Genomic DNA, 23711 nt, shown 5'->3' on the forward strand with positions numbered 1-23711 from the left:
TTTGTTAAGCACCCAACTCTTGGTTTTGGCTCAGGTCATGGTCTCAGGGTCATGGGATCAAGCCCTGTGTCGGGCTCTGCGCTCAGTGCAGAGTCTGCTTGACCCTATCCCTCTGCTCCTCCCCCAACTCATGCTCGTGCTCTCTTTCTCTTGAAAAATAAATAAAAATCTTCAAAAAATTTTTTTTATTTTACTTTTGTTCTAGATTTAAGATGTAATTTTGCAACAAATGTAAAGTATATTTTTTAATATACAGGAATAGAATGTTGTTTATTATTTATTTTTAGTAAAGTAAAAAATATTTGGGTTAAAAGCTACTCTTTCCATTCAGTAATGCATAGCAGCCAGTAAAAGTGGAAAAGGAGACATAAGCAGTTTTATCCTTCCAAAAATAAATGGGTAATGTTACTATCTTACCATTTAATGGAAAAGTCAGAATTTCCTTATAGATGGGGCAGGATACTTGCTGGTAAGTTTGCAGATGGTCCTTTGAAAACATGAGAATACAAACAGAACAGGGTTCTTCATTCTAACAACTCTGAACTTTCTCTGAAACGAAGTGATTTTTCTCTTCTCCATGGCTAATCTTTCCACTTATTCTCTGATCCCATCTTCTCTTGAAACCTTGCTCATATGCACTGACCCCTTTCTCTGTGTACAAAAATGTTTGTCTGTATCCAAAAAACAACAAAACTTCACTGTACCCTGCCACTAAGCCTTTCTTTTATTTATTTCTAGAATTCCTGAAATAATAGCTTATACTCACAGATTATACTTCCTTACCTTTGACTCTTCTGAGGTTATATACTGGCTTTCTTTTCCATTACTTTCCTGGAATTGCTCAAATTGCCCAATCTATTGGCCTGCCTTTGGTTCCCATTTCACTGGACTTTAAAATATTTTTTAAAGATTTTATTTATTTGTCAGAGATAGAGAGTGAACACAAGCAGGGGAAGCAGCAGGCAGAGGGAAAAGCAGGCTCCCCTCTGATCAAGGAGCCTGATGGGGGACTCGATCCCAGGACCCTGGGATCATGACCTGAGCCAAAGGCAGATGCTTAACTGACTGAGCCACCCAGGCATCCCCAGTATAAATGTATTAGTAGTTTGAAGTAGAAACAAACAGATTCTTTTTTTAAAGATTTATTTATTTATTTGAGAGAGAGAGTGCACACACACACACACAGGGAGAGGGAGAAACAGACTTTCCACTGAGCAGGGAGCCCGATGTGGGGCTCAATCCCAGGACCCTGGGATCATGACCTGAGCTGAAGGCAGATGCTTAACTGACTGAGCCACCCGGGCGCCCCACAAACAGATGTTTTGTTAGAAGTATTAAAATTTGTTAACTGGTAGCTTTAAATTTCAAATGTATTTTTTTATTTGCTAAAGTGTTTATGAACTTGAAATTACTATAAGACATGAGATGATTTATTAAAAGCATTTACTGCTGTAATTTGGCTACTTGATTATAACTATCCCAATTTACGTCTTGGCAACTAAACTTTCCAAAATCTGTGAAGATAAAACCCAAGAGATAGGCATAGCCAAAGTACCGTCATAGTCTCCAGTCTCTAAAAGTTTTAGTTTAAGTCTTTGGGTCCATTTTAGCTTTAGAAACAGCCAAGGTAAGCTTTTAAGGTAAGCTTAAAAGTAAATGAATTCTCACAGTGCCTGGGTGGCTCAATCTGTTAAGTGTACGACTCGGTTTCGGCTCAGGTCGTGATCTCATGGGTGGAGATCTCATGGGTCAAGAGATGGAGCCCCGCTTCCAGCTCCATGCTCAGTAAGGAGTCTGCTTGAGGATTCTCTCCCTCTGCTCCTCTCTGTGCACGTGCTCTTTCTCTCCAGTATGAATAAATCTTAAAAAAAAAAAAAGAAGAAGAAAAGTAAATGAATTCTTAAATGAAATGTCAGTAGCATCTGTTGGCTTGTATTTGAATTTGTTAGGCTAGTATTTTGATTTTCTAAGAACATTGTTACTTAACCTAGGTATGTAACATTCTACTCTGTATTGTTCCGATTTTAGTATATATGCTGCTGCAGAAGCAAGCAGAGTATGTTATGTCCTAGTATAAACACACCAATTATGTTTTAAGTGCCTGGCACATATTAACTACTTTGAGTGGATACTAGTGCTTATTATAAATAGTGTGATTTAAAAGTATAGTGGTTGTAGGGTTTCTTTTTCCATGATAAAGGTAAATAAGACTGAATCGAGATGATTGAGCTAAATTTTGGAATATATGGCAAGACATATTTAAAGGGTTGGAGAATAGGTGATGTAAGGGAAAACCACAAGGAAAGAAGCTGGTGAATGAATTTGGAGTAGATTGTGAAAGGACTGTGCCATTCCTAGTGATTTTTACTTTTTTTTCCCCATAGGCATTATAGTTTCATGTTTTTTTTTTAGCAGAGTTATGAGATAATTCAATCTGTGTGCCTTTTTTTAAAAAAAAGATTTTATTTATTTATATGAGTGAGGGAGAGAGAGTGCGTGCGTGTGCAGGGGGAGTCGCAGAGGGGGAGGGAGAGAGGATCTTGAGCAGTTTCTGTACTGAGCACACAGAGCCCAACATAGGCTTGATCTCACAATCCTGAGATCATGACCTGAGCTGAAACCAAGATACCCTTAACTGACTGAGCCACCCAGGTGCCTTGATGCAATCTGTGTTTTTGTAAACTAATTCTAGTGGTAATTTGCAGAATAGATAGAAGGGAAGAGATTGAAGGCAGAGTCATCAGTTATATGAAATAACTTCTGATTTATAACCTTTTGGGCACGTAGCAGGCTTTTATTTCTCTATCATTTTTTAAGTTAGCTTGACCATGATTTTACTTTGACAAGTGGAATGTGAATTGGAAATTAATAGGTCACTTTTATGTGGAAGCTTCAAAAATCAGTATGATTTGCCTGCCCTGGTAATCAAGAAAGCATGGAGATGGAATCTTTGTTAGCTGGGTTCTTGAGAGCGAACGACATACCTGCAAGTCACAGATTCTGTGATTTTTGTGTGAAATGTCTAATTGTTTTGGTCTCTGGTTTTTGTTTTCAGGAACATGATGTAGACCAAACTAAGCACATATGCAGACCTGTGTTGCCTATGTTATCAGTTTGTATCTTTCTGATATAGACGTCAGTGATTTCCAGATGCAAAAAAAGGGGGAAATACTATAGATGAATGATTAGAGGAGGCTTTCTGAAAGTGGTGAGATGTAAGCTATATTTTGAGGGAGTATTTCAGGTGGCTTGATTAAAAAAAAAAAACAACTTCCTGAATTGGATGTGTTCTGTTTTATTTGTTATAACTCCCAAATCCCTACAGTATGTGGATTTTGTATACATAACTAATAGTCATTTTTCTGTTTCCCTGGGTCTTTGAGTAGAAATGTTTTTTTCAGTTATTTGTCTTTTGGGTTTTGGTCTGATGTTTTATAGAAAGGATTTACTTAACATAGGAATGGAAAAAAAATGCCCAGAATAAATGAGGAAATACCATTTTCATAGATGAGGAATCTTAGTATCACATGTGAGTTCTCCAATTTAATCATAAATTCAGTGGAGTTCCAATAAAAATATCAACTGGAATTTTCATAGAATTAGAAAATTGATTCTAAAATTCATATATGAAAAAATAATCCAAGAATAGCAAAGAAATTCTTAGAAAGGAAAAAGAAACTTGCTCTACCAAATATCAAAATATATTTTAATGTTATATGATTCAAGTAGTATAATAGTGGTATATAGATAGGTCAGTGTAATCAAGTAGAAAGCCCAGAATAGACTCATGCATATATGGGAACTTGATTTGTGATAGAGATTGTATTAAATATTAGTGAGGAAGGAGAGAGCTGAGCTGTTCATTAAATGGTGCTAGAACACGTGGCTTTCTATATGGAGGGAAAACTGATACTAGATTCCTACCTTATTTTATATACAAAAATGTATAGCACATGGATTGAAGGCATGACTATGAAAATCAAACTTTATACTTTTGGAAGACACACCAATTAGGATAGCTATTCAAAAAAAAAAAACAAAAAAACTAGAAAATCACAGTTGTTGGGGCACCTGGGTGGCTCAGATAGTTAGGCATCTGCCTTCAGCTCAGGTCATGATCCCAGGGTCCTGGGATCGAGCCCCATGTCGGGCTCCCTGCTCAGCGGGGAGTCTGCTTATCCCTCTCCCTCTGCCTCTCCCCCTGCTTGTGCTCTGTCTCTCTCTCTCAAATAAATAAACAAAATCTAAAAAAAAAAAAAAAAAGAAAGAAAATCACAGTTGTTGATTAGGATGTAGAGAAATTGGAGCCCTGTACATTGCTGGTAGGAATGTAAAATTATGTAACCTCTGTGGAAAACAGTATGGTGGTTCCTCAAAAAATTAGGCATAAAAGTACCATACAATGCAGTAATTCTATTTCTGTCATTGTATATTCCCCCAGAATTGAAAGCTGGGACTCAGATATTTGTACACCAGTGTTCATAGCAGCATTATTCACAGTAGCCAAAGGTAGAAGCAACTTGTGTAATAGCGATAGATGAATGGATAAACAAAATGTGATATGTACATGCTATGGAATATTATTCAACCTTAAAAAGGAAGGAAAAACCTGACATCTGATAGAACATGGATGAACCTTGAAGACATGATGATAAGTGAAATGAGCCAGTCACAAAAGGACAAATATTGAATGATTCCGCTTATATGAAGTACTAGAGTAGTCAGATTCATAGAGACACAAAGTAGAATGGTTGTTGCCAGAGGTTGGGGGAAGTAGTGAAGTGGGTTAGTGTTTAATGGTTACAGGGTTTCAATTTAGGAAGACAAAAAATTCTGGAAATGGATAGTCGTATTTGTTGCACAGCAAATGTGAATGTGTGAATGTACTTAATGCTACAGAACTGTATACTTAAAAATGGTTAAATGATAAATTTTATGTTGTTTATATTTTACCACAATAAAAATTTCAATTACCATATCTTTAAAATGAGATTAGTACCTACCTTAGATGTTTCTTAAAAGGATTAAATATGTCAGACACACAGAAGATAGCCCAAAAAAATATTTTTTAAAAGATAATTTGTATGACCTCAAAGTAGGAAAGCAAAACTCAAAAGATTGCTAATTTGACTGCTTCAATACATTACTCTTGTCCCAACAAAGACAATAAAAACAAACTTAACAGACAAGCAATAGAAGGAGAGAAGATATTTGTAACATATTCATCTGCAGCACATTTAGCAGAACCACAAATCAGTAAGACAAAAAAAGACAGCCTCATAGAAGAAAGAACATGAAATGGCAGTTCGTAGAACAACTGCCAGCAAGCGTAGGAAAAGATACTCAACTTCAGTGTATGTCAGAGAAATGAAAATTAAAACAAGTATTAGTTTTTTTTTAAACAAAAGTCTGTTGTATTAATAAGTGTTAATGAAGATTTTGAAAAGCAGAAATTTTCACGTAAGCTTTTTATGTAGGTGGGGTGTGGGTGTGGAGTATGGGTGTGGGAATTGGTTAAGGATTGTATCTCAGTGCTTAGAACATTACCTGGCAAATAGAAGACCATAAATATATGTTGAATGAACACACTGCATGTGGAATATAAATGGTTGAAGTCACTTTGGAAATCAATTTGACAGTATCTAGTAAAGTTGAAAATGCCCTAATTTCTGTGACTCAGCAATTCCATTTATTCACTTTAGAGAAATTCTTACACATGTGTATCAGGACACATGTTTAAGGACATTTATTATGACATTGTTTACACTATTGAAAAATTGCAGAATACTTACATGTCTCCTTGTGGCAAAAATGTGTTATGATGGAATATTATATTGCAGTTAAAATGAACCAGATTCTTAGACTTATAAACATATGAAGAGAAAAATTGAGGTTGTAGAGAGATATACAATATGAAAGCATTAATGTTAATTCTAAAAACATAACACTTTTTTTAAAGGGTACATAACTCTTGAGTAAACATATTACAAGTTCTACAGCAGCACTGTCCAATAGAACTTTCTACAGTGATGGAAATACTCTGTATTGGCTCTAACACAGTAGCTGCTAGCCATATGTGGCTGGCTATTAAGCACTTGAAATGTGAGTAGAACAACTGAAGAATTGAATTTTAAATTTTATTTAATTTTAACTTTTTTTTTTTTTTTAAGATTTTATTTATTTATTTGACAGAGAGAGAACACAGCAAGGGGAGTGGGAGAGGGAGAAGCAGGCCTCCTGTGGAGCAAGGAGCCCAACGCGGGGCTCGATCCCAGGACCCTGGGACCAGGACCCGAGCCGAAGGCAGATGCTTAATGACTGAGCCACCCAGGCGCCCCTAATTTTAACTAATATTAATTTAAATTTAATGGCCACATGTAGCTGTTGAGTCCATGGATTGTGCCTACCTCATGTGACTGAAGAACTGAATTTTTAATTTTATTTAAATGTATTGTTATATGTAGCTAGTGACTACCATAGGCCTAGATAAACCCACACAAATTCATGAGATGGGAGGGAGGCAAAAGGAACTTTTACTTCATATATAATGTTTTCTCTTTTTAATAAACAAATGAACAAACAAAAAAACTAAGTAAAAGAACAAATAGTGAGTACCATTAAATGACATTAAGTAACATTTTCCTTTAGTACTTTTTAAAAAGTCACCAAGTGAAACAAAGTCAAAAATGCATTTTAATTTATTTTTCAGTACTTTTTTTCATGCTTTACTTAGGTATTTCATATAACTCTAAAGAGGTTGCCAGAGGCTAAACTATTTAGGGCCTAATAGAAGATTCTCTTCCAAGTGAGTTGGGAAATCATTAGAGATTTTTGAGCAAAGGAGTTACACTTATCAAACATTTTTAAAGAACTTGGGTACTCTAGAGATGAGATGTAAGATGGAAAGAATGGAAGCAGAAACAAGAAGCTACTACAATAGTGTTTTAAGATAAGTTATAGATTATAATGTTTTATTTTTATTGTATATTTATCTGCCAGAGAGATTCTGGTGTAGCTTGAGCCAACACAGGTTAATGTGTACAATTAATCTTTATACCTGTCATATTTGAAATATGACCTTTATTTACTAAAAGGTGCAGTAGCATGAAAATGAGCAGGCATTTACAAAAGGCTTTTTATGATTATGTTCCTTGAGTGCTTTAGTCTGTATTGACAATTTTTATATAGTGATGGATGCTCCTGGTTACCTTTTTTTCCTCTTTGATTCTTTGAGTATCTATCCTTATGTGATCCTCTGAACATTTACAAAGAGCCTTTCTAAACATTGGTAGATTAATTTGGCCATTTTTCTGCCTATTAAGAGTAGGGAAGGGTCAAGAAATTGTAATTGTTTTATTTCTTTGCTTAACTACAAATAAATAGTGATTTTGCTTTAGAAACAAAGGAAAAATACAAGATGCCTTTAGTTTTTTTTCATTTGCTGCACTTGTCATGTAATAATTTTATTATTTTTAAAGTATAGTTCCTAATTATTCTATTCATGTACTTGAGCTGATGTTTCTACTGTAGAAAATTAAGAAAGGTCAGGTCAATAGCAAGCTAATTAGAGCACACTCTTTCTAGTCATCATTGTAATGTAATTCTTCTGAATAGATATTAAACCCCATGAAAAATGTGGTGCTCTGGAGAGGTCTCAAATCTACTCTTGAGAGTGTTCAAGTGAAAGGAAAACAAATTCCTGGTGGGTGCATTATAGTTACTCTCTGTCATTTTGTTTGAACATTCTAGTGAGTGGTCTTTCAGTGGGAAAGATCTTTGACACTTGGTGAATGTTAAATTTCTATTTTGATATGAAATTACCATAAATGATTTTGTTTGAATTCTTTAGAATATAAAGGGAGCAGTTATTTTCAATTACAGTGAGATTATCTTCCAAAATTAATCACATTCTGATGAAATAGAAAATCAAAATTATGAGAAAAATGAAACATTAAGATTTTAAATTTGAAGTCAAGTATATGATGGATCTATGACATTTGATACCATTTTTGGTAGAAAAGATACATGGGATGAGAAATAAGATACCTCTGTCTAATATAGGAAACTGAGGTATTGCAATAAAATCTCAATATGCCAAATGTATGGGATGTTATAATCTTGAAAATCCAGTCTCTGTCTTTTTCTTCTCTACCTTCTATATTGTTTTACGTATTTGATTTACTGGCTACATTGCTCATTTGGTACATTGATCTTTGTGTTTCCTATCTTAAACTTTTGTAATGTAACTTGTAATTTTTCAGATCATATTATCATTTGGACAGTACTCTAGATCTCATACTCATCTAAAATCGGGGAGACATGGTCAGTGTTCTCTCCCACAACACACAGTGTTCTTTGTGGGATGTTATCTGGGTTGAGTGCCCCAGAAGCATGCCACCAGAGCAGGGCAGTGGTCTCCACTGAGCAGCCTCCCAGTGCTGCTTTTCACATTGTTGCTGGTGATTTCACGGGCTCTAACTGCCAGGACACTGAGTGCCTGTTCGGAGCACCATGGGAGGGCTTAGGGACAATAAAGAATAAATTAATGATTATGGTAGTTATACTTTTCTCTTACTCCTATGTATATTTTCCCTCTTTTTACCCGTGTACATTCTTACCTGCCTGTGGTAGCTCTCTGTTGATAAGTTCTTTATTCCCTTAGTGTCTAAACACCAGAGCCTAAGTAATCAAAAGCAAAATGCTTATCAGAAGTAGATGAAACAACAAAACCTGGTTTTGGAAAAGCACCCCTTTCTGTTTTATAGAAAAGGTGTTCTTCTACTAAATGGAAATGGCTTATTTTATTACCTAGTAGAATACATTTTTCTTACCATTAAATAGCCATATCACTAAAGGGAGATAATTTTGATTTTACTTTAGTTTGCATCTGGTTCCACAGTTTCTGGCTACTATTTCCTTCCCATTCCCCCCCCCCCCCCACAATTTCTATTTTATAGGCTAAATGAGATCTTTGCATATTTTATAGTTCAGTCTTTCAACAAGATTCTTCCTTAGGGGTTTCCATGAGGGCTGTGAACATTGTAGCAGTATTGTAGCGATATTGGAGCAATATAACGAGATAGTCTGAATAGGGAATGTAATTGTCAATGGGATCCAGGGCTAATGTCTGGATCCATAAAGAGAACCCACATATTTTGACAGTTGTATCAGGATTCCCCTAGAATTTATAGAAGGTGGGTTGGGGAGAGGATGAGAGCCAAATGGACTAATGCTGAGTGCCTCCCATGTTTTGAGGTGTCTATGAATTTAATCTCATTTAATCCTCACAACAATCCTATGTGAGTAGGGATAATTATTCCTGTATTATAGGCTTGAGTCACAGAACTAAGAAGTGAAGCTAAAGTTGGAACACAAGTTTTTCTGATGCCAAGGGCTGTTCTACATCAATATTTTCTCAGGTAGATAATCTTATAGTGTTGTCCCTGGCTATTTGCCTCATAAATTAAAAAACCTTAAATAATCTGGAAATTTTTATTGCAAAATGTAGGTGAAGAGTAAGAAGCTTGCTTTTTATTTATTTTTAATACTTATTTTTGAGAGAGAGAGAGAGAGAATGCATCCGTGCCCTTGGATGCAGTGGTGGGGATGGGCAGAGGGAGAGTGAGAGAGAGAGAATCTCAAGCAGACTCCCTGCTGAGCGCAGAGCCCATGTGGGACTCCATCCCACCACCCTGAGATCATGACCTGAGCTGAAATCAAGAGTCGGACGCTTAACTGACTGGGCCATCCAAGCACCCGAGGTGCTTGCTTTTTAAATTTTTAAGAAACAAAAATATTTGAGAGGGTTTTCCTTTGTTGTGATATGTCATTCTTGTTTCATGTTTTTTTTTTTTTTTTTTTTAAAGATTTTATTTATTTATTTGACAGAGAAACACAGAGAGGGAACACAAGCAGGGGAGTGGGAGAGGGAGAAGCAGGCCTCCTGCTGAGCAGGGAGCCTGATGCGGGGCTCGATCCCAGGACCCTGGGATCATGACCTGAGCTGAAGGCAGATGCTTAACAACTGAGCCACCCAGGTGCCCCTTGTTTCATGTTTTAAGAATATTTAAGGAATGAGTGAATATTTCATTTTATTCTCTATGATAACATATAATATATACCTTGATATATTGATAAAAGTAGAGGATACAAATAGTACAACTTTTTAAAGAAGGTTTATGTACCTTACTCCTTTTAGTTTATAAAACATTTTCCTTCCTATTCAGAAATTGATTAGTACTCTAAAGTAATTGTCAAAATAACTTGTTTCATTTAAAAAATTATTTTTGGAAAGAGGCTTCTCTTATTAAGCTAATTTGAATGACCAGTCTTGTTGTACCTTGACTTGTAATAATGAAAGAAGAGGTACAGAGAGCTGTTTTATTTGAATAATAGACTTGCCAATTAGCCATCAAGTGCTTCCATCTGTGAAATTGTTGATCAGATGGGTTAGCTGGGATGTTTCCAGACTAGGGCATCATAAATGGCACTTGAAAACTGTCACTTTGATGATGAGGTTTCAAGTATTACACGGCTTGGTGCTGTGGAACCTTTTTTCCTTTTGCAGTACCATGTTTTTTTAGAACATACTGATCCCACTTACGAATTCTGTGGCATCAGGAGAACTTGGAAGACCTGCCACTGATGTAAAGTTCTGCTTAATCTGCTGCTCTGGCCTGTGCTGAGATTGGTTTTAAACCAGAGTATTAACAGCTTCTTTAATGGCCTGCACAGTAACGTTGGTTGGTGATCTGACTAGCACAGACAGGCAGTGCTCACTGCCCATGGGCTATGGAGCTGGCACACACTGGCAAGTTTCTTTGCACTTTCCCATTAATATAAACTCATTTTCAAATGTCTCCCTCCCTTAAATAAATGTATGGTAGTCTAAGGCCACATAGATTTCTACATGTAGCAATTGTATGAAATGAATTTGACATCTGCCCTACAATTTTTTTAGGATTTAAATTACTTATTGGTAATTCTTGCATTTTAAAATTTGTTTAGTAATTTGGAGATATACATTTCTGGAAAGAATTGTCATACGTTTTTCCTCACTATGCCACATCTTCCTTGCTTGGTCTTACATTTTGCAGGATATTTTCTTTAGTAAGTTGATGTCTTTGAATGCTTGTGGTTATGATTAGATTATGGAGTCCCTCTCTGGTCCCCAATTTGTGTGGGGATAAATTCATGCCACCAGTGTGGCTTGCTTTCTGCCTTGGCATGGATATCTAATTCAAACTCACTGAGAAAGGTAGTATATATTGGGCAACAATCAAAAGGCCACATTCTGGAACTAGACTAGATCTGAATGGTGACAGAGATCTGTGGAAGAGGAAAAGAGAATGACAGTACAGTGTCAATGTGCAAGAAAGTGGATGTTTGGGATCTTGTTGCTATTCGTTTTTCTTCCAGGGTATATTTTCATACATTAGCATCATCCGCAGGCCCTTCAACCTCCCTGAGCTATCTCCCAATGAGAAAAAAAGTATCAATTCAAATGTTTTGTTGTTTGTTATTTTGGATTACCTGATGACTGCCTTTTTTATTCTCAGGTTTGGCTGTTATTCTCTCTCGCCTCTCCTAGGCAAAAATGCCCAGTAGTTAGTAAATAACATTGATTAAGCAACAGTTTTTCCATCTCACAGGTGAAGAGATTGACACATACAGTAATTAAGTAACTTACGACCTTTGAAGGAAAAAATATGATTTCGGAGTAGAACTGAAAGACTTGCTTTCAGGTGCTCCTCTGTAGAGCATTAAAGAGCAGTATGAGAAAGGGAGAAGAGAAATAGATGTGACAGTGTCACCTGTACCTTCCTTCCCAAAAGAATAGAATTTTCCCCTGGGCTTTTTGACCACAGCCTCTCTTTAATGCTCTGTAATACTTTTTCTTCTAAATTTTTTTTTTCTGTCCCTGTTTCTTTAATTTCTCTGAAATAGCAACTCTGTAGTTTTTTGGTTGGTATCCCAAATAGTATTATGAATAGACAAATGCTTAATGAAGTTAAGGTAGTGGTCAGGAGTATTTCTAGGAAATCTTGGAGAGATATTTTCTATCCCTTAATCTCTATCGGTTATGCCTCAGAACTTTGAGCCTTTTATGCTTCTAATTAGCATAAATCAAGGAGTTTGAGAACGAAACAAGGTATTTTTAAATAGGCAGTTCCTTTAAAATAGGTATGACATGTTAACAGAGTTCAGAAGTTAGAACTGTGTATATATGTTGAGTAAGTGTCCTTGCCATTTCTGTCTCCTTCCCTAGAAACGAACACTGTTACAAGTTTATGTCCTTCCAAAGATATTCTGTATTGCTGCTGTCCAGTAGAACTTTCTGTGAACAAAGAAATGTGTTATACTCAGCTGCCCAGTATGGTAGCCACTAGCCACATGTGGCTGTTGAGCCCTTGAAATATGGTGATATGACTGAAGAACTAAATTTTTAATTTAATTTAAATAAGGTTACATAGCTGCATGTAGCCAATGGCTACCATATGGGATAGTGGAATGTACATACTTAATAGAATATCCTGGATACTGTCCCATCCCATATTCAGTACATAAAAAGCTACCTCATTTTTCTTTAAGTGACTGTTTGCTATTCCCTTTGTGAATGAATCATGACTTACTTAACCAGTCTTCTATTGATACACACTTAGGTCATTTCCTGTGTTAATGTTTTCAAAAAGATATTTACTGTAACATTGGCAGCTTTAAATTTAGGCTTCACCACTTACCTTGATCACTGTGGGCACATTGGTTAACTTCTTTGAGCCTCAGCTTCCTCATTTATACTATAGGCACAATAGTACTCACTTTGCAGGATTATGTGATTATTAGAAGTAATGTTAGGTAACAGACCTCCAAAATGGTGCTAGGAGCTCATATTAGGAGTGGTAGATAATGATAGCCTTTGTGTTAACTTATTATTTTAACAACAAGACTGTAACAAGCCCAGAGGTCTATTTAATGTTGAATTATGGCAGAACGTTCAAAAGGCTTTGCTTAGCTCAATTTAGGTTTGTAAGTACAGATAGTTTCCACCTTTTATTCACTTGACTTCTCTGAATTGTACATAGCCATCTGTAGATTACTTTTCCAAATGCTAATTTAGAACTTTTGTATATCAGCTGGCAAAATTGTACATGTCAAGCTCTTCCATAGTGCCTTCCTTGTCAGACAATGGTTAAATTTAAGCAGGGTCACTGACTTTTTTTTTTTTTTTTTGGTAGTCGACATACAACATTATATTAATTTCAGATGTACAACATAGTGATTTAACATTTCTTTGCATTAAGACATGATCTAGTTACCATCTGTCACCAGAGTTGTTATACTGTTATTAACTATATTCACTGTGCTGTACATTGCATCCCCACAACTTACCTCTTTTATAACTGGAAGTTTGTACCTTTTAATCTCCTTCAACTATTTTGCCCATTCTCCCTCCACCCCTCTTTCTTGGCAACCGCCAGTTTGTTCTCTAAGAGTCTGTTTCTGTTTTGTTTTATTCATTTGTTTTGTTTTTAGATTCCACATATAAGTGAGATTATGTGGTATTTGTCTTTCTCTGACTTACTTCACTTAGCATAATACCCTCTAGGTCCATCCATGTTGTTGGAAATGGCAAGATACGATTCTTTTTTATGGTTGAGTAATATTCCATTGTATGTATGTCACATCTTTATCCATTCATCTGTCAGTGGATGCTTAGGTTGATTTCCATATCTTGGCTATTGTAAATAATGCTGCAGTGAACATAAGGATGCATATATCTTTTTTAATTAGTGTTTTTGTTTTCTTCGGATACATACCCAGAAATGGAATTGCTGGATCATATGGTAATTGTATTTTTAATTTTTTGAGGAACTCTGTACTGGTTTTCATACTGGCTGTACCAGTTTACATTTCCCACCCACAATGCATAGGGTTCCTTTTCCTCCACATCCTTGCCAATATTTGTTATTTCTTGTCTTTTTCATAATAGCCATTCTGACAGGTGTGAGATGGTTTTGATTTACAATTCCCTGATGATATTGAGCATCTTTTCATGTGTCTCTTGGTCATCTGTATGTTTTCTTTGGAAAAATGTCTCTTCATGACCTCTGCCTATTTTTTAAAACATATTTATTTATTTGAGAGAGAGAGTGTGCGAGCAGCGAGGAGGGGAAGAGGGAGGGAGAAGGAGAATAGACTCCATGCTGCGCAGGGAGCCCCATGTGGAGCTCGATCCCAGAACCCCAGGATCATGACCTAAGCCAAAGGCACACACTTAACCGACTGAGCCACCCAGGTGCCCCTGCTCATTTTTTAATTAGATTGTTTTTTGATATTGAGTTGTGTGCGTTCTTTATATATTTCCAATATTAACCCCTTATCACTTATATCATTTGTAAATATCTTCTCCCAATGAGTAGTTTGCCTTTTTGTTTTTGAAGGTTTCCTTTGCTGTGCAAAAGCTTTTTATTTTGATTTAGTCCCATTTTTTATATTTGCTTTTGTTGCCCTTCCCTGAGGAGACATCCAAAAAACATACTGCTCATATTGATGTCCAAAAGCTTACTGCCTGTGTTTTCTTCTAGGAGTTTATGGTTTGTGATCTTTAATCTATTTTGAGTTTATTTTTGCTTATCGTGTAAGTGGTCTTGTTTCATTCTTTTGCATGTAGTTGTCCAGTTTCCCCAATACCATTTATTGAAGAGACTGTCCTTTCTCCATTGTATATTCTTTACTTCTTTGTTGTAGATTAATTGATTGTATAACTGTGAGTTTATTTCTGGGCTCTTTGTTCCATTGATCTCTGTGTCTGTTTTTTGTGCCAGTACCATACTCTTTTGACTACTATAGCTTTGTAGTATTGTTTGCATTTAGGTTGCATGATACCTCCATCTTTTTCGTTCTTTCTCAAGATTGCTTTGGCTCTTCAGGGTTTTTGTGGTTCCCTACAAATTTCAGGATTATTTGTTCTAGTCCTATGAAAAATACCATTGGCATTTTGATAGGGATTGCATTGAATCTGTAGATTGCTTTGGATAATATGGACATTTTAACAGTAGTAATTCTTCCAGTCCATAAGCATGGAATATCTTTCCATTTGCATGTGTCATCTTCAGTTTCTTTCATCGGTGTCTTATAGTTTTCAGAGAACTGGTCTTTCACTTCCTTGGTTAAATTTATTTCTAGGTATTTTATTCTTTTGGTGCATTTGTAAATGGGATTCTTAATTTCTCTTTCTGACAGATCATTAATGGTGTATAGAAATGGAACAGATTAATTTCATATCTTGCAGGTTTATTGAATTTATTTATTCTAACAGTTTATTTGATGGAGTCTTTAAGTTTTTATGTATACAGTATCATGTCATCTGCAAATAGTGACAGCTTTACTTCTTTTCCAATTTGGATGCCTTTTATTTTTCTTGTCTGATTGCTGTGGCTAGGACTTAAAATACTGTGTTGAATTAAAGCAGGTCACTGTTGTTAATATAACATTGTTTGTATTTGAATATTTTGTGGTAATTTGGAATATTGATGAAAAATAGGGATATAAAAAGGCTGTGATACTATTTAGAAGTGGCCATAGATCCTAAAATTATATGGATTATGGAAGCATATTATGAGTTTGGGTATAATTTTTTTTCTTTAGTATTTTCAATGACATTGCTTATTTGAAATAAAACCCTTAGAATTATATTGAAGAAGTAAACTTCTTTGAAACTTTATTTCTTGATCACAGGTGATTTTTATATTTTTAGTATACTGGAAACAATAAGCTCATTTTAAGTTTATCTTGACTTTATTTTTTATAAACATGAAGATCTATTATCAACACTGTGTATTGTCATATGAATGATTTACTTATTCAAAGTTATTTAAAGAAAAATTAAATTAGTTTTTTAAAACCACTAACCAGAATTTTTACAAGTACAGAGATTCAGAACCAGTTTCAGGCATGCTGTATGTCTCTATATTCTGTGAAGAAAATGTGCTGACTTTGTTTATTATTGTAGTTGTTTCTTAATCTGCATACCTAATAGGCATGCTTGTGAGTGAAATTCAGTTAAAGGAAAGACAAAGTATTATCCTTTTTATATATAAATTTAGTATTTATTTCTAAAGCATGTATGTATTATTGATGTTAGAATTACTGTTTTTTGACAGACATCAGTAACTTAAGTATAAAGTGTATTGTTAAAAGTAGTAGGGAGAGTAGTAGCAGCTGTGTGCCAGGTACCATACTAGATGCAGTATCTAATGTTCTAGCATTTAATACTCACAGTAATTAGTACCATGGGTATGAGAAGCCCCAATTCACAGGAATCTGAGCTTTAAGCAGCAAGGCAATTATAGAACCTCATATTTATTCTTTCTGATTCCAGAATATCTATTCCTCTTACCAATATTTTAATTTGGGAGGGGGTTTTATCAGATTATTGATAAGCATTGTCATTTTTTTTATATACTGAATTTATAGGAATGACCCAGTGCAGATAGTCAATTTTTGTTCATGGTGATGGGCTCAGGGCTCAGGGCTCCCTGTGCAGATGACTTTGAGCAGTAAGTCATAGTATTTTTCATTGTGTAAACAGGTAACATTTGTGATAATTGAAAAGATGCACTGTAACAGAAAGCAGATTGGACCTGAATATACCTCCTGACCTGTAGCTTGCACAGTTATTTAAATTATCTGTATTTATTTGCCTATCTGTATGTTCAGTAGAAGTATGATTATACCTCTCTAACTACTTCATTGTTTTAAGGATCAATAAAAAATGATGAGAGGATTTAAAAATGTTTTATTAGATCATATAGCATTTACATATTTTAATCTGAAAGATTGAAACTTGGTCTCCAAATGCATAACATTGTGGTGAGTTTTTGAGCCTTGATGAAGCATCCCTAAACTAGATTTGTCACCTTTGACCAGAATATTTCTCTAACAACTTTTGGAATTAATTATCTTTGGAACTACAAATTATGAGATATGAAGTTTGGAAACTGCAGTGTGTGTGTGTGTGTGTGTGTGTGTGTGTGTGTAAACACAGGTGCTATAATCCTGTCACATTGTAGGTGGAGTCAGGAGATTTTTTTTTTTTTTTGAAAGATAGGAAAGCTGCTCTTAAAACGTTTTAATTGGGCATTTCTGAATGAATGCTGTTTTTGACTCTGATACATGAATTTGCTGAGCTGCTACACCAAATCATATTATCTATCCTATTCATAAGCCTTTTTCTATTTTATGCTTACAAAAGAATTTTATTTTGTAGTCACTGTACTTGAGAATTATCACAAGAGGCAGTACATGATCACAGAAGGCTTTAAGTAACTTTACAATATTCTTTGAGTTGTAAGAATTTAGAATAGGAATATTTATAAGCTTTTGCTTTTATTAGCTTTATTGAGGTGTAATTGGCGTGCATTAAACTATACATACATAAAATACATAATTTGATAAGTTTTGACATGTATACACTTGCTGAGCTAGCACTACAAGCGTAATGGTGAACATCCATCACTCCCCAAATTTTATTTAGGCCCCTTGGTAGTCCCTCATTTTTTGTTCTTCCCCATTCTCCAAGCAACCACTGATCTGTTACACATTAGTTTTCATTTTCTAGAATGTTAAATGAATGGGATCATACAATAGTTGTCTTTTTTCTCTGGCTTTTATACCATAAGTATTTTGAAATTCTTCTAAGTGTGTATCAATAGCTCATTCCCTTTTATTGCTCAGTAGTATTTCATTGGATCAATATACCACACTTCGTTTATCTATTTGCCTGTTTACAGCTATTTTGGTGTTTTCTAGTTTGGGGCTATTATAAGTAAAGCAGGGATTAACATTATGTACATGTTTCATTTCTTTTGGGGAAACACCTAAGAGTGGAATGGCTGGATCATACAGTAGGTATATGTTTAATTTACTAAAAAAAAACTGTCAAACTGTTTTCCAAAGTGGTTGTACCATTTTACACTCCTACCAGCAATGTATGAGAGTTCAAATTCCTCCACATCCTTGCCAACACTTGGTATGGTTAATCTTTTTTAATTTTAGCCATTTTAATAGGTTGTAGTATCTGATTGTGGTTCTAGTTCACACACTTCCTTAGTGACTAATGATGTTAAACTTCATTTGATGTGCTTATTTGCCATCCATATATCTTTTTTAGTGAGGTCTTTATTCAAGTCTGTTGTCCAGTTTTTACTGGGCTGTTTTATTTATGAGTTTTGTGAGTTCTTTATATCATCTAGATACAACTCCTTTATCAAGTATATAATTTGCAGATATTATTTTTTTTTTACTCTGTTAGTGTTTTTTGAAAAGCAGAGTTTTTAATTTTGAAGTCTAATTTACAAAATTTTTGTTACAAATTATACTTTGGTGTGATATCTAAGAAATCTCTGCCAACCCAAGATCACGAAGATAGTCTCTCATGTTTTCTTCTAGAAGTTGTTTTTGTTTTTTTTTTAAAGATTTTATTTATTTGACAGAGAGATAGCGAGAGAGGGAACACAAGCAGGGGGAGTGAGAGAGGGAGAAGCAGGCTTCCCATGGAGCAGGGAGCCCGACGTGGGGCTCGGTCCCAGGGCCCTGGGATCATGACCTGAGCCGAAGGCAGACGCCTAACCGACTGAGCCACCCAGGCGCCCCTCCTCTAGAAGTTTTATAGTTTTAAGTTTTACATTTATGTCTGTGATCCATTTTGAATTTTTTTTTTAGTATTTTATTTATTTGAGAGAGAGAGTGAGACAGAGAGGCCAAGCAGACAGAGGGAGGGCCAGAGGGAGAGGGACAAGCAGACTCCCCTGTGAGCAGGGAGCCCAATGTGGGCCTTGATCCATGGACCCTGGGATCATGACCTGAGCCGAAGACAGACTTAACCAATTGAGCCACCCAGGCGCCCCGTGAATTTTTTATATATGATGTAAGGTGTGAATCATGTTCAGATTTTAAAACATTTTTTGCATGTGGATATCCAACTCTTGCAGCAACATGTATTGAAAAGATTATTTTTTCTCTACCTTTGCATTTCCATCTTTATTGAAAATCATTTGTCCCTGTATGTATGATTCTATTTCCAGAATCTATTCTGTTTCATTATCTATTTGTCTATCTTTTAAAGCCAATACATTGTCTTGAATAGTGTAGCTCCATAATGTGTTGAAATAAGGTTGTTTAGTCCTCCAGTTGTTCTTTTTAACAGCATTGTTTTGGCCAGTCTAGGTCTTTTGCATCCTCATACAGATTTTAAAATCAAGTATGTTAATTTATATAAATAAAAACCTATTGGTATTTTATTTTTTTAATTTTTTTTTTAAAGATTTTATTTATTTGACAGAGAGAGATACAGCGAGAGAGGGAACACAAGCAGGGGGAGTGGGAGAGGGAGAAGCAGGCTTCCCGCGGAGCAGGGAGCCCGATGTGGGGCTCGATCCCAGGACCCTGGGATCAGGACCTGAGCCGAAGGCAGACGCTTAACAACTGAGCCACCCAGGCGCCCCAAACCTGTTGGTATTTTAATTGATGGTGTGTAAGATCTATACATCAATTTGGGAGAACTGATATCTTAACAGTAATGAGTCTTCCAACCCATGAATACAGTATATATCTCTTTATTAAGGTTTTAACTTTTTCTCAACAATTTTTTGTAGTTGTTAGTGTACAGAATTTTCACATTCTGTCATATTTATGTCTGTTTCATATTTTTGATGATATTATAGCAGTATTTTTTTTTTTTTTAAGATTTTTATTTATTTGACAGAGGTAGACACAGTGAGAGCAGGAACACAAGCAGGGAGAGTGGGAGAGGGAGAAGCAGGCTTCCCGCGGAGCAGGGAGCCTGATGTGGAACTCGATCCCAGAACCCTGGGATCATGACCTGAACCAAAGGCAGACGCTTAACGACTGAGCCACCCAGGCACCCCATAGCAGTATTTTATTTCAGTGATTATGTTGTCTGTGAAAGAGACAGTTTTACGTCTTTTTTTCCAATCTGGCTGCCTTTTATTTCCTTTTTTGCTGAATTGACTGGAACCTTCAGTAAAATGTTGAATAGACGTTAAAGTGGACTTTTCTGTCTTGTTCCTGATCTTAGGAGAAAAGCATTCATTCTACCATATTAGCTATGTGTTTTTTAATAGATGGTCTTTATCAGATTACAGAAGTTTTTTTACTGTTTTTTACTTTATTAGTTTTCATCTGGAGTGGATGTTAGGCTTTGTCATTTTTTTTTTTGCTTTTGTTGAGATGATCACATTTAATATAATGAGCTTCTTTAACACTTGTAATACTCTTTGTTCTGAAATTGTTTGATATTGGTATAGACACTCCATCTTTCTTTTTGACTAGTGTTAATGTGATATATATTTCCCAGTGAACTTATTTAGGTCTTTATTTAACCTACTTGTAGTACCTTTCTTGTAGGTAGCATATAGGTAGGTAGGTCTTGTTTGTCTTTATTCAGTCTGATAATCTTGGGTTTTTAATTGTGATATTTAGGTCATTTACATTTAATGCAATTATTGATATGATTGCATTTAAATCTATCATATTACTGTTTACCTGTTTTTCTCACTTGTTCTTTTGTGCCATTTTTTCTTTTCTGCCTCCTTTTAGATTGAGTTTTTAAATAATTCTATTATATTACCTTTGTTGGATTTCTAGCTATAACTTTCTTGTTAGTTTATTATTTGTTTCAGGATTTATAGTATATACCCTTTTTTTTTTAAATTTTATTTATTTGACATAGAGACAGAGAGAGGGGGAACACAAGCAGGGGGAGTAGGAGAGGGAGAAGCAGGCTTCCAGCTGAGCAGGGAGCCCGATGTGGGGCTTGATCCCAGGACGCTGGGATCATGACCTGAGCTGAAGGCAGACGCTTAACCATCTGAGCCACCCAGGCACCCCAGAATATATCTTTTTTTTAAAGATTTATTTATTTATATATTTGAGAGAGAGAGAGAGAGAGTGTGTATGCAGAAGTGGGGGGAGGGGCAGAGGGAGAGACTCTTTTCAAGCAGACTCCCCACCGAGCACAGAGCCTGATGCGGGGCTTGATCGATCACCTCAACCCATGAGATCATGCCCTGAGCTGAAACCAAGAGTTGGACACTCACCCAACTGAACCACCCAGGCATCCCTATAGTATATATCTTTAACTTATCAATTTGCCTTCAGGTGATGTGTACTACTTATATGAATGTTAAAATAGTATACTTTATATCTTTCCTCTTAACATTTGTATCATTGTTGTTACACATTTTAGTTTTACCTATGTTATAAACTTCATGGTATATTTTTATTATTTTTGCCTAAGTAGTCTTATTTTTTTGTTGTGGTAAAATATATGTAACAAAATTTACCCCTTTAACCATTCTTAAGTATACAGCTCAATGGCATTAGGTATATTCTCACTGTTGTGTAACCATCCATCTCCAGAACTACTTCATCTTCCCAGACAGAAACTCTGTACCTATTAAACAATAATTCCTCATTCCCCCTCCCCCCCAGCCCTTGGCAATCACCATTCTACTTTTTATCTGTATGAATTGACTACTTTAGGTACCTCATATGAGTGGAATCGTATGATATTTGTCCTTTTGTGACTGGCTTATTTCGCTTAGCATAATATCTTCAGTATCTTCTTACCCTTGTAGCATGTGTCAGAATTTCCTTCCTTAAGGTGAATAATATTCCATTGTATGATAAATTACATTTTGTTTATTCATCTTTTGAGGGACATTTGTGATGTTCCACATTTAGTTATTATAAATAATGCTGCTGTGAACATTGGTGTACAAATATCAGCTCTGATCTCTGTGTTCAGTTCTTTTGGGTATATGCTCAGAGGTGGAATGCTGGATCATATGTTAATTCTGTTTTTAAGATTTTGAGGAACTACCATGTTCTTTGACACAGCAGTCTATTGTCTTTTAAAGAAATTTAAATAATAAGAAAAAATAATATATTTACCTATGTAGTTATTATTTCCTGTGTTCTTTTCTTTCCTTTGCGTAGATCTGTATTTCTGTCATTTTCCTTACACGTGAAGGATATAACATTTTTTAAATGCAGTTCTGCTGCCCATTTAAACAATTGGGTTATTTTTCTTTTTAATACTGAATTGTAAAAATTCTTTATATATTACATATATAAGCCTCCTTATATAATTTGCAAATATTTTCTTTGAATCCAAGGGCTGTCTTTTTCCTTTCTTTTTTTTCTTTTTTAAGATTTTATTTATTTATTTGACAGAGACACAGTGAGAGAGGGAACACAAGCAGGGGGAGTGGGAGAGGGAGAAGGAGGCTTCCCGCAGAGCAGGGAGCCTGATGTGGGGCTCGATCCCAGGACCCTGGGATCATGACCTGAGCCGAAGGCAGACGCTTAACGACTGAGCCACCCAGGCGCCCCATCTTTTCCTTTTCTTGATGCTGACCTTTGAAACACAAAAGTTGTTTTTTTTTTAAGATTTATTTATTTATTTTAGAGAGGGAGTGTGCACGTGCGTGCACAGGAGCAGGTGGAGGGGCAGAGGGAGAGAGCGGGGAAGCAGACTCCCCAGTGAGCAGGGAGCCCAAAATGGGGCTTGATCTCAGGACCCTGAGATCATGACCTGAGCCAAAACCAAGAGTCTGTTGCTTAACTGACTGAGCCACCCAGACGCCCTGTAACACAAAAGTTTTTAATTTTTATTTAAGTCCAGTGTATCAGTTTTCTCTTATAACTTGTGCCTTTGATATTGTACTAAGAAATCAATGTCTAACCAAAGTTCATGAAAAATTACTCCTCAGTTTTCGTCTCTAAGAGTTTTATGATTTTAGCTTTTTTTTTAAGATTTTATTTATTTATTTGAGAGAGAGAGCGAGCATGAGTGGGGGGAAGAGGGGCAGAAGGAGAGGGAGAAGCAGACTATCCACTGAGCAGGGAGCCCAGTGTGGGCCTTGATCCCAGGACCCCAAGATCATGTCCTGAGCTGAAGGCAGATGCTTAACTGACTGAGCCACCCAGGTGCCCCTGTGATTTTAGCTCTTACATTTTTTTTTTTCTTTTTTGTGATCCACTTTGTGCATGGTGTGAGGTGGGGGATCATGTTTTTGCATGTAAATACTCCTAGCACCATTGAAAAGACTATTCCCATTGAATTGTGTTGGTCCCTTTATCAGAGACCTGTTGACTTGAAATGTTAGGATTTATTTCTGAACTTTAATTCTGTTTTATTGATCTCTGTATTTATCCTAGTTCTGTAATACTTTTAAGATTTTTTCTCTTATCACTGGTCTTTAGGTTATGATGTGCGTTGATGTGGTTTACTTTGTGTTTCTTGAGCTTGTGGTTCTTTGAGATTCCTATATCTGTAGGTTTATTATTTTCATCAAGTTTCAACAAATTTTGATATTCTTTAAATATTTTTCTGTTTTCCTATCGCCCCCCCTCCTTCAAGGATCCCAAAGACATATATATTTTTCTCATTGTAGTTGTCCCAAAGTTCATTTATGGCTCTGTTAATTTTTTTTTCCTATCATTTTGGCCTCTGTGTTTCATTTTCTATTCCCGTGTCTTCAGGTTAACTCATTTTTTCTTGTGCAAGATTTAATCTTCCATTAATCCCATCCAGTGTATTTTTCATCTTACAATATTTTTTCACCTTTTGGCCAGCCATGGACATTGTAGAGTGAAAGCTCTACCAAGCCTCTCTGAATTCATGC

General features: G+C 35.8%; 1 protein-coding gene across 1 annotated transcript in view; it reads left to right on the forward strand.

The window, feature by feature from the left end:
• Window positions 1-23711, forward strand: part of PSMD14 (proteasome 26S subunit, non-ATPase 14) — a 101898-nt gene that overhangs the window by 11504 nt on the left and 66683 nt on the right. The gene's annotated exons all lie outside the window — the stretch shown is intronic.

This window comes from Halichoerus grypus, chromosome 4, assembly GCF_964656455.1.
Source record: "Halichoerus grypus chromosome 4, mHalGry1.hap1.1, whole genome shotgun sequence".
NCBI classification, from domain to species: Eukaryota; Metazoa; Chordata; class Mammalia; order Carnivora; family Phocidae; genus Halichoerus; species Halichoerus grypus.